At 40.3% G+C, this 12,241-nt stretch overlaps 1 protein-coding gene across 2 annotated transcripts in view; it reads left to right on the top strand.

Annotated features, from left to right (window-relative positions):
• The first annotated feature begins 7,635 nt into the window (after nt 1–7,635).
• The window catches only part of LOC119655099 (repressor of filamentous growth 1-like), a 142,160-nt gene continuing 137,554 nt past the window's right edge, over nt 7,636–12,241 (top strand). The window contains exon 1 of one of the 2 annotated variants that reach the window (XM_038060816.1): nt 7,636–8,383. The gene's annotated coding sequence lies outside the window, so the exon portion shown is untranslated. The remainder of the gene's footprint in view (nt 8,384–12,241) is intronic. The other variant, XM_038060817.1, reaches the window with a different exon arrangement.

Genomic DNA, 12,241 nt, shown 5'->3' with positions numbered 1-12,241 from the left:
CTTTATTGACTATTCATTCTCACTTTGAATGCAGAAGTTACATCAGCATCTCCAAATTTTCATAATTTGATAAAAATTCACTCAACAGGAGGAATTCCGATATGGTTATTAGGCATTATAGATCTCATTTTCACGACAATATTAATGCTATCGCAGTTCAGACAATGGGCTCAAAATCAGCATGCTTTTGGTTTATTTTCCATTTATTATTTGAATGATTTGATTTGATGAACTCGAGGAAAGTATTTATTTAAATGGGAATTTCGTAAAAAACTAATTCCTGGAAATGTGGTTTTAAATTATGTATCTCTGCTGCGCCACTATAAGCATTTTGCTAGCTAGAGGCTACACTCAGACATTAGTGTTCTTGCTTTTCATCTCCGGCGGCATACTTCATTTTGGATTGCTTGAGAAGTCACTTGTTCGTCAGATATGTATCTTCAGGAAATCGATTTTGATGTAAATAACAAGCAAAGTGGAATAGATTGATTTTTTATGCTTTATACAGGATACCCCAGGGCAGAATAAGAATTTTCGAATTACATAAAAAGAATTCACATTTCAGCTTGAATAACGTACCATAATGCTGAATATGCTGTTGATGTGATGTCCACAGCCATTGACCTCAGGCTAGTCGATAAGTCACAAGTGATGGATAGTGAACGGTCTAGTCTACTAGACTTAATTTGGTAATACGTAGGTTAGCTGCGAATCTCGAAGAACCATGGCATACATAGCTGGAGGATGCGAGGTAAAATCAAACAAAACTCCGAAGAAGCTTATAAGGGCTCCTTGTGGGAGCAAAATTGGAGTAAACAGCATGCTACGATGAATCCCACTGTTGGCATAGACATTTGTCAGATGATAATAAAGGTGACTCAATATTCACGTAACAGATAGAAGAATAGGTGAACGTGTTCAGCAAGAACTCAAAAGTAATAACGATCTATAGGGCATCTAATGGTCGCTGCAGATAAAGGGAATAGTGACAGTTTGACGCCTAGTCGCGGCATATCGTTCGCTACTGTCGCAAGCCACGGAGACGACCCCAATTTGGAACTCACAGAAGAAACATTTACGGTACCGTCAAAAAGATCAGCCAGTGGTTCCTGGCGCTTGCAAGAAAGCAAGGGATAACGACCACGGAAAATTGCACAAGATCTCTAGGAAATAGAAACCTATAAAAATACCATAGGTGACTAGAGAAATAACAGAGAAGATAGCAAGGTAAAAAAGTTCACCTGAGGCAACGGAGAGGAAAGGTAGCGCTCGTTCAATTAATGAAAGAACACAATTAATTCGAAATCCTTCAAAACCTGAAGAATAAAATTGAATCATACAAAAGGTTATCATTATCAAGAAGGCAAGAATTGGTATCTTACTTCTAGACTTTAGAGTTGGTGAAAATGCGGTTACTGCTTCCATTAAAGTGCTGGAGATGGCGACAATTGAGAAACGAGACCTGTACCCTCTATATGGGAAATTCTTGAACTAATCCTAATTAAAGTTACAGTGCCAACTGACAGAGAGCCGAAGCAAACGAACGTGTCTAAAATGCTACTCAACAGAGGCCTGAAAATAAAGAAATGCTATCGATGTTTAGAGATCTAGATCATCTAGGAACGAACAGTTAAGGCCCAGTGAGAAGTAACGTATAGTGTCGCTATGCAAAGAAGAGTACAAGAATAATCAATGTGACTAAGGAGTAAAAGCTGCTTATGTGGGGATATTCAAGGAAATCTCATTTTCTACGTATTGAGAGATTCCAATTGGCTTGCGTAGGAGCATAAACGAAGAAAATGAAAGTTTTCCCAGCTTATATGCATTGAGGAAGAACTGTAGGCTAACAAGTAGAACAATTTGTATCAGGAAATGACCTATTATAACTTTTTCAGCCACAGCACAATTTATATTATAGCCTGTATTACTTAAGAAGCCTCCAATTCTAGGATGAACTTAAGGACTCGTTTCCATGGAATTTCCCAAAAGCATCATCATCATCAACGGCGCAACAACCGGTATTCGGTCTAGGCCTGCCTTAATAAGGAACTCCAGACATCCCGGTTTTGCGTCGAGGTCCACCAATCCGATATCCCTTAAAGCTGTCTGGCGTCCTGGCCCACGCCATCGCTCCATCGTAGGCAGGGTCTGCCTCGTCTTCTTTTTCTACCACAGATATTTCCCTTATAGACTTTCCGGGTGGGATCTTCCTTGACCGTAACCTATTGAGCCGGATTTTATCCACAACCGGACGGTCATCGTATCGCTCATGTGGGGGGCCAAAAATTCTTCGGAGGATTCTTCTCTCAAACGTGGGCAAGAGTTCGCAATTTTTCTTGCTAAGAACCCAAGTTTTCGAGGAATACATCAAGACTGGCAAGATCATTGTCTTGTACAGTAAGCGCTTTGACCCTATGGTGAGACGTTTCGAGCGGAACAGTCTTTCTAAGCTGAAATAGGCTCTGTTGGCTGACAACAACCGTGCGCGGATTTCATCATCGTAGCTGTTATCGGTTGTGATTTTCGGCCCTAGATAGGAGAAATTGTCAACGGTCTCAAAGTTGTATTCTCCCATCCTTATTCTTCTTCGTGTTTGACCAGTGCGGTTTGATGTTGTTGGTTGATTCGTCTTCGGTGCTGACGTTGCCACCATATATTTTGTCTTGCTTTCCTTGATGTGCAGCCCAAAATCTCGCGCCGATTGCCGCCTGCTCGATTTGGATGAAGGCAATTTGTACGTCTCGGGCGGTTCTTCCCATGATGTCGATATCGTCAGCATAGTGCAGTAGTTGTGTGGACTTAAAGAGGATCGTACCTCTTGCATTTACCTCAGCATCACGGATCACTTTCTCGAGGGCCAGGCTAAAAAGGACGCATCATTGGGCATCCCCTTGTCGTAGACTGTTTTTGATGTCGAATGGTCTTGAGAGTAATCCTGCTGCTTTTATCTGGTTTCGCACATTGGTTAGGGTCAGCCTAGTCAGTCTTATTAATTTCGTTGGGATACTGAATTCTCTCATGGCCGTAAACAGGTTTACCCTGGCTATGCTATCATAGGCGGCTTTAAAGCCGATGAACAGATGGTGCGACTGTTGTCCATATTCCAACAGTTTTTCCATCTCTTGCCGCAGAGAAAAAATCTGATCTATTGCTGATTTGCCTGGAGTGAAGCCTCTTTGGTATGGGCCAATGATGTTCTGCACTCAGCAACGTGATACCTCTATAATTGCTGCACTGTGTGATATCTCCCTTTTTATGTATGAGACAGATAATGCATCGTTGCCAATCGTCAGGCATTGATTCGCTGTCCTATACCTTGAGCACAAGTTGATGAACCACTTGGTGTAACTGGTCGCCTCCATATTTAACCAATTCGGCCGTAATTCCATCGGTTCCTGGCGACTTATGATTTTTTAGCCGATGAATTGCACGGACTATTTCTCCTTAACTTGGTGGTGGCAGTATTTGTCCGTCGTCTTCAGTTGGCGGGACCTCCAACTCGCTGATGTTCTGGTTGTTCAGTAGCTCATCAAAGTACTCAACCCATCGCTCTAATATGCCCATTCTGTCGGAAATCAGATTCCCAAAAGTATAGTAAAATTAAATACTTTATATATCGTATAGGGACGGCTTCATGATTTTTGGCATTTTTTTGGGTTGGGCAGTTTCTGACAATGGACCCATGAAATAACTAACAACTTTCCAGCCTTCGGACTCCCCCCTGTGCAACTAATGCGGAAAGAGGGCTTTGGAGGAAAGTAGTAGACAACAGGAGCCACAGTTCCCAAATGGCATATCGGGGGGTAAGCTTCGGATAGGAACTGACCTCACGCAACGACCTTTGGCTATGGAAAACGGACTATGATTGGTTTCCAGAATGTGCGCGCTACTCGACAAAGGTAGAAAGGGTTCTTAGAATCCTCGCTTCCCCAAATCCAGCGATATGAGTTAGACATTCTGGGCCTAGGTGAAATAAGACGGTGGGACTTTGGAGGGCATCTCTCTACTTCCTGCGGCAAGCCTCCTGACGAGCTCGAACTACAATATAAGAGACAAAAGAAAATTTGCTATTGCGCTGTTCAAGGAAGCAAAAAAATGCGGCTGAACGCAATGATCTCAGAAGTATATATAAATGGGTCGCAGAGGTAATAGCTAAAATAATTCAACTCGAAAACCTGATCGCTCCGGATCCTCATGCACTTCAGCACCCTGCGATGTTTAGATCTTGGCATTTCGGAAAAACTAATAGCTATCGTTACAGGGACATATTATGGGGCAGCATGTAACGTGCTTAATCGAGGCAAAACTTGAGAGAATTATTTCTTCCTGTTATCGGCAACGTTCTTCATGCTGCCTTCCTCGGAGAACATGGAAAAGTATATTGGACACGATGTGATGGGACGGCGGAAGTGGCAGCGCATGGGTCGTACATTAAGGAGAGGTAACAATTATATAGCTGGCTATACCAGTGGAAGTGGAATTCACTCTCCCAAGTTGGCCTTTGGATGGGTCGCCTCAAAATCGATTGGCGCAGAACTGTAGAGAAGAAGTGCTGGCGTCTCAGGAAATCTTGAGCGGAATTGAAGCGTATTCCTGGTAACCGCAAACGATGGCGCGTAGGTGCGGTTGACGCGCTATACCCTACCAACGGGTCAATAATACTATATATATAAAGAACTAAAGGCAAGAGAATTTGCATATTTTTTGTTATTGTTGAGCTTTGTAAACCCAATAATACTCCTTTAATTAATATAATTATATATATATATTATATTTTTTTGAAATTAAATTGAAAGTGCGCGGGTTTTTTTATACTCGAGTGTTGATAAGTTGCTTCTTTCAATTGGAGATCGTCGTATGGGCGTTTGAACATGTTTTCTAACAACGCCGGGTAATTCTCATATGACGCAGTGTAAACTTGTTGAAATTCGAACTTTTTAGTGCCACTTTAATAACTTGAAAGTATCTTTAAAACTGATTAGTATATAAATAATTAATATATTTCCACTTGCTACCATCAACATCGCAGGAATACGAGTACACCTTGAGATTCATTTGTGTGGGCAAACTATACTACTTCTACACTTACTCCAGCTGATATAGAAATATTTACTTCTTTTCCTTTCTTCAAGAAAATCGACAGCTTCTGCTGACAATCACTGATTCCTCCTCGTTTAATTCACGGAACTGCCCCTCCGGATAACTTCAAGCAACTGAAAACAAAATTGCCGGTATTTTTGGCGAGCATTCTTCCACCTGCGCTCGAATTCCATTTCATCACTTTTCCATGTGTTCTCTCCACGGATAAAATTCCTGGGATATGTCACTAGCATACTTCATAAATATCTTAAATTTAGTTGAAAGGAAATTCCAGATCGGAACCATTTCATCTACTTTAGTTCCAAATTTCAAAAAGAGGGAATTCACCAGCAGTTGAGATAACAAAAACTAGTTCGAATTTTTCTATAGTTTTCATCGAGCCGTCCTACATCAAACCGGTCTCTGTCCAATACCAAAATCATTGCAGTATCACGACTTTTGCACTTGCAGGCATAGGATTTCGCTTTAGCTCCAAAGAATCAAATTAGGTTTAAGGTTTTATATCAAAAAACAAAAGTTAATGATGAGTTTTGAAATATGTTAAAATTTCTTTCATATTATTACAATTATTTAAATACGTGTGAGAATTTTGGGAAGTTTAAAGGGTAAGAGGATTTTGTGAATAAAATTGCCAAAAAGACACTGAAAAAATTGATCATTTTTAAATTAATATTTTAAAATAAAGAACGTCGGGGTGGGAAGTAAGGAATTGAAAGCAAGGTAATGGAGTTATCTGTCAACTTGTCACAGGGCAACGCGAACAAAATAATGCATCTACTGCAAAGCCGTGCTCACTACACCATATAACGTTCGAAAATGTGAAGCTGCCGCCAGTTGCTGCTAAAGTTCGATCGATTGTATTATACGTTTCTGCTGTAGATGCCAAGGAACTCAAATATCGCTGGTAGTGAAATGTCGGAGCAAAGCCAGAATTTGGAATTAAGCCATCGACTGTATTCTCAAGAACGCAGCGGCAAGAACTCACGCAGCTGAATTGAGAAATTTCTGCTGACAGGCTAAAATCTTCAAAAAAGCAAGGAGAACTCGAAAACCTCAGAAAAAGGAATAATGACAACGTGGGAAAGAAAAAGGTACTGCATTTCATATAAAACCGCTCGACCTCCTCAAAGCATCGCCGAAGATACACGGAAAAGTGAACAAAGGATCTGGACACTCACTATCTCTAGAAGATATTTTGAAATTCGCAAAAGACTCCGAACGCCGCAAGGGGCTATTTAATAGGCGATTTTAGTAGAAATGCTTGGAGCTGCGACTCCCTCAGTTTATCAACCTTAACCTACCTTAACTTGGAGCGTTGCTTCCGCTTTTTTCTATTTTTGCACCAATTATATGTTAACTGTCGGTCATGTTTCGCTTTCATTTCGATATGGATCTTCGGTTCAATTTGCTGCAGAAGAAGCTCGCTTAATTAGCCTCTACCATGAAAGAATAAAACAGTAGTCCGAGATAATTATATCAGAAGTATCTTCTTCTCTTCTTGATCAATTAGATGGTTCCAAAATTTAGGAAGATAATGAGAAATGAACAAGAACTCATTTCAATTTTATCTGACCAGCATGAAGGAAAAATATGTGATTAGAAAGTCTATTTTCGAGCGTGATTTCCTTTATTTCGCGAAGCGTACAATAGTCCAATCATTAAAATAACATTACGGAAACTGTAACCTAGAATTCCTCTTAAAAGCCCTATTTAACTCTAATGATCTGTTCGTTATTTTTTTCTGTTATAGGCGTTGGCCACTGTACGATTCAAACCCTATACATCTTTCTGTTCGTTGATTTCATATCTTATTTACCGATCAAAGCTGGTTGTGATAAAAAATCTTACATGAAGTGCTATCAGCCTAATGTTTATATTAAGGCGAAACTATGAAAATGCTCACAAAAATAGGAGTGAGAAATAACATCTCACTGATTGCGGTGAAATTGACCACCAAATTAAAATGTAACAATGAACAAAGCCAACGCGGAGCAATTTTTTCTTGAAAATTTATCAAAACATAAACGAGAAAAGCGAGAAAAATAATAAACAAGATCTGCGTGAACAAGTGGAGCGTAAAAATTGTAATTACTCGAGTATAACCAGAACCATAGGAATTTATTGGAAACCGTAAGATAGTTGTGTTCTTGATACTTACTAATCCACCATAATTTGTACTTTCATACACGGTTCTAGGTACCATAGAGAGCGCTTTTAAGATATTTATGCAGAGATTTGTATAATGCATTGTTATGCATGCATGAAAAAGTAACATATACTTGTAAAGACATTTGGTCCAAAGCCTGGCACTTACAATTATATGGCGAGAATGCAGAAATGCTCCAACTTGACTCGTTTGTCCACAATAGTCATAATGTATGATAGCCGGCTTGCATTCTCAATTCATGAGATCTCTCCAGCTTGGTACAACAAAGTACAGCATCCACAATCAACTCTCTTCGTTGTCGACTCTCTTAAATCTTTACATCTAATGGGCAAGTTGTGCAGATACAAGATTCAGAGAAATTGTGCTTCTTACGGTCAGGCTTACGATGATCAAGACCAGTACCCACAACTAGCCGATCGTTGAAGCCAAGCTCGCGATTTCCATCACCAAGGACCCATTTCAAAAATTTAAGTTCTCCATAAGCACGGTTTGAAAAAAAACAATTTAACGCTTATTCGATATCAATAAATTCCAGCAAGTGCAACATTTCATTTTCGTTACAAGTGTGTAGTTATCGCATTGCAGACGGCACCTATTAAAGAGGGAGCGTGATCCGGTTGTCCGCTGTGGCGGTTGTTTCTGTTGTTTCGTTTTTTACCATAAGCAGTGTATCTTGGCGTTACCTGTACTACCTGTACGCGCATTCACCGTGTTGCTAGTGTATTGGTTGGCGTGTAAGGAGCATCATCTTTGAAGTATATAGTTTCTTATTGCACTCATAGACCGCGATCTTCTGTGAAAAGTGCCAATCGGAAAAGCATTGTACGGTTTGCAATAAACAAGTGGATAATGTATTCCTTGTCTGTAAACTTTGTATAATCTTTTCGTGAAGTGATTCGCGAGCAGAAAATCGAAAGTGTCTTCCGCACATTTTACCCGGAGAAGTGTTAAAGTTTCCGTGAAAAATTCAGTGGAATAAGTACAAGTGGAATTTTATTCAATATTTTTATTTTCGCCCCAAAATATATTCATTGGATAATTCAAGTCCAGAAAAACTAAACTGAAAATTTGGATTACCGTTCGTTTAATTTCGCAGCAGCATTAAGCATAGTCTAGGTATGTAAAGTAGAAACCAATCAACCTCCTTTTGATATTTGCTCGGAAGAAATGTTATTATTGTTGGTTCTCTCCTCCTCATCTTTCTTGTGTGATGCCAATACATGATCATGGCCCGCAAAGTGTATTAGAAAAAGCACAAAATGTAATAATTGATCTTAACATCTTCTTCAGTAATTGAAAATGGAAAGAAAGCAGCGGTACTGTCAGCCTTCTGTTATTCATCCACATAACGAGAAAATGCTTTCCAACCTTCATCTCCATCACACGCAAGTTATGAGTAGGGTACGAACGCCTTTATACACTGAAGCAACCGAAATGATTTACGCTTGCTAAAGCTAGTTACTCAATCATTCACTAACCTTGTGCTGCATAACCTCAAGTGCAGAGTTGTGCTTGCAGGAATACAATTACACGTATTTTACATTTTATTAGCTGCGCGCGTCCTGATTAACTTTGGAACTAACGCAATCAATTGAAAGGGGTTTCCTGTCTTCGATGAATGATGCGGCCTAGAAACCCAACTAAGCACCTAAATGTTTACATCTACTGTACCAAATTCTGCGCAAATCCACGATCATATCCGGCCATTCACTATCTCCTGTCTCCACGTTCAGCCAACATCAGCTTTCCTCTTACACTCTGTGGACATCGCCTATCAGAACTCTATCATCTTTGGTGTACGATTATTAAAATTCAAAATTACTATCATCATGGCATCTTGCAAAAAGCACTTGTTCACAAAAACAGATCCAACCATATATTGGGATGACAGGTGCTTCACTCTGGCGCTGCGAACACAGACAAAAAGGCACACGACCCCTTACAATTCAAAAGTCAGGTTACTCGCTTAAGTCTTTCGTTTCATAATGAAGTCGGTTTGTAAGGCAATTCTATGTGTGGAGATGACTTGAAGTAACAGCTGCCATAGACTCGGCCGTTATAAGTAGCTTCTATTTGTGTCCTCTTGATTTCTACAGTTTTGTTCAATTGCATTGCCCTGGTGCGTTCTGAATCTTCTTCAAGTTGTGGATCAATGGCGCTTTCATGTGAAATTTAACACTCTGAGTGCGGTTGGATGTGGCTAAATGGATTTTAATTGGTTGTGCTCCACGAGAACGTGAAATGGTTTCATACACACTTTCGGCTGTAGCTGATGGCTTCAAATTAAGCGAATTTGGAATGCAGGACATGCCCTATCAAATATTTAGTGTAAAAAATTTCGAAAATGACCGGTATGAGAATTAGACACTCTTTGAATACTAATCAGCCAGCATGAACAGGATTTGAGTTAACGATGCTGAAAACTATCACTATCGAATTCAGATGAAAGAAGTCATTTTCAGAAGGTGATTTATATCCCGGCAAGGAATCGTTTCTTTCGTTCTTTTGTCTCCAGGAGTTAGCGCACGTGGATTGTGTTTGAAGTTACTTTTCATGAAATGAAATAAAAAACAAAGCCCAGACAGACAATCATCAGTATGTCCTATCACCAACTGACTGATGAGATAATATACCTTTGAAATACCTTTGTAGGAGCATTCAATGTGTTTCTCCATCTTTTTAATGTCTTCTGTGGATTTGTTTGAAGAATGACTCTGCACAAATATACTCTAAGCGCTTGCAACTATCACTCTTTTTAATATGACATTGTTTCTACAAGGCAGAATTGAAAAAATCCCAAAATGAGATGGTGATTATGAAGGTATCTAAGGAGAGGAAATATCTTTAGTACAACAACTGGAAAAGCATTCCTCCTTTTCATGAATTACACTCACAAGCCATAATTTGAATATTCCTGGAACGAATAAAAGAATGTCTCAGAAGTTTTATTGAAAATTATAAAAGAGAATGGACGATCTATGTACGGATTCTCTTAGAACGATCACCTCAATATCGTGCAGGATACGGTAGTAGTGCAAGGAATAAACATCTGATTGTTTTTTTTTTGAGTTTATAAATATTTAATTATATTTAGAAATAAAAAAAATGGTGCCGTGATTGAAAGAGCAGATCATCAGGGTCGAGTCTTGTTATCTTGGGTTCGAATCCCAGTCAACATGGGTTCCTATGTTTGTCGGGATGCAGTAAATTTATTATTTGCACACCATTGAGTGTGATAATAATGAAAGTGAAGCATAGTCTCAGCAATAATAAACAACAAGTTGGAATACCGAAAGCTAGAAGCTTATAAACATATACATATATATGCATATGTCTGATAACTAAAAAAAGCCAGGCATCATCATCATCGACGGCGCAACAACCGGTATCTGGTCTAGACGTGCCTAAATAAGGAAGTCCTGATATCCCGATTTTATGCCGAGGTCCACCAATTCGATATCTCCATTCCATTTCAGACAGGGTCTGCCTCCTCTTCTTTTTCTACCATAGATATTGCCCTTATAGATTTTTCGGGTGGGATCATCCTCATCCATACGGATTAAGTGACCCGCCCATCGCAACCTGTTGAGCCAGATTTTGTCCACGACCAGACGGTCGAAGTATGGCTCATAGATTTCATCGTTATGTAGACTACGGAACCGTCGATTCTAATGTAGGAGACCTAAAATTTAATGGAAAGTGGTCCCGTCTGTATGTTTGTGGACCACTTTCCGCGCAAACCAGGTGCTTCCAACAACCATTTCGTGTGATACTGCTAACTGAATAATCCGCTGTCCGTTATCATTGGTATCCCTATGCAAGCTATGACAGCCGACGTATCGCCTGAATACGGGTTCCATCCCTACTTGACTATTGTAATCTCCAAGTATGATTTTGATATCATATTTGGGGCAGGCTTCGGTGGTCCGCTCAACTGCCTCGTAGAAGGTATCCTTCTCTGACTCTTCCTCTGTAGGGGTGTGAACGTTTATGAGGCTTGTATTTCTAAATTTGCCTCGCAAACGCAGGGTGCATAGACTTTAGCTTATATTTTCAAAGTCGATAACAGTAGATTTAATTTTTTGGCTGACTAAGAAACCTACTCCGAGCACATGGTTTACTGGATAGTCACTATAATATTTGGTGTAGTGGCTCTTCTCCAGGAAAACGGTACCTGTCCAACGCATTTCCTGCAAAGTTGCTACATCTGTGTGTTTGACTTGAGGTCATCGGGGAAACTGGTGACCGAGAGTCGATGAGGGCAGAGGCGGCGGCGTCAACAACACCAGGCTGCACTGCAGTTTCAGTACTCGCCGAACCACTCTTCTCCTCCGTCCAGCTGAGGTTTCCGCTAAGGTTCGGGACGAATTCCAAAGAGCATGTATAGAATTCTTGGAAATGGATCCTTTGTATAGATCAAGTATTTCCAGGCTCTATGCATCTCCAGCAACTCCGAGAATTCTATCTCAAATCAATGATGAGATTGCATCTCGGCTGTATGCTGATATGTCGCTGCTGCAACTACAATCACTTGTGTATTTTGGTACAGTTGCGGCTGTTAGATTGCATGGTCAGAAGATTTGCTTTCGTGTTATTGGTTTGAGTGACCAAAGAGATCCACCATGAAAAATTCGTCTGGAACGTCAGCAGGACTCACTAAGGCAGGATATTGCTAGACTGATTCAGATCAACACTGGTAATGCCAGCAAACGGGTGAAAAATAAAGTGCAGAGGGTTTACCGGAGGTATGCTATCCCCAGTGAAACACCCGTAGTTGAAATTCTGAACACACTAAAGCAGAAACTTTCTGTCGTATGCAGTCGGTTACAACGGTATGACGAAAGTCACTCCAAACGTGTCCAGAACGCAACATACACGAGGAACCAGCGGAGCTTTTTCAGATCTCGCAACGAATCCCAATAGAGCACCCAGACAATACAGTTCTCGGTGACGGAAGCGAAAGAGTGTTGGGGT

Source organism: Hermetia illucens, chromosome 4 (genome assembly GCF_905115235.1).
Source record: "Hermetia illucens chromosome 4, iHerIll2.2.curated.20191125, whole genome shotgun sequence".
Lineage (NCBI taxonomy): Eukaryota > Metazoa > Arthropoda > Insecta > Diptera > Stratiomyidae > Hermetia > Hermetia illucens.
This window is presented reverse-complemented; position numbering and strand designations above follow the sequence as displayed.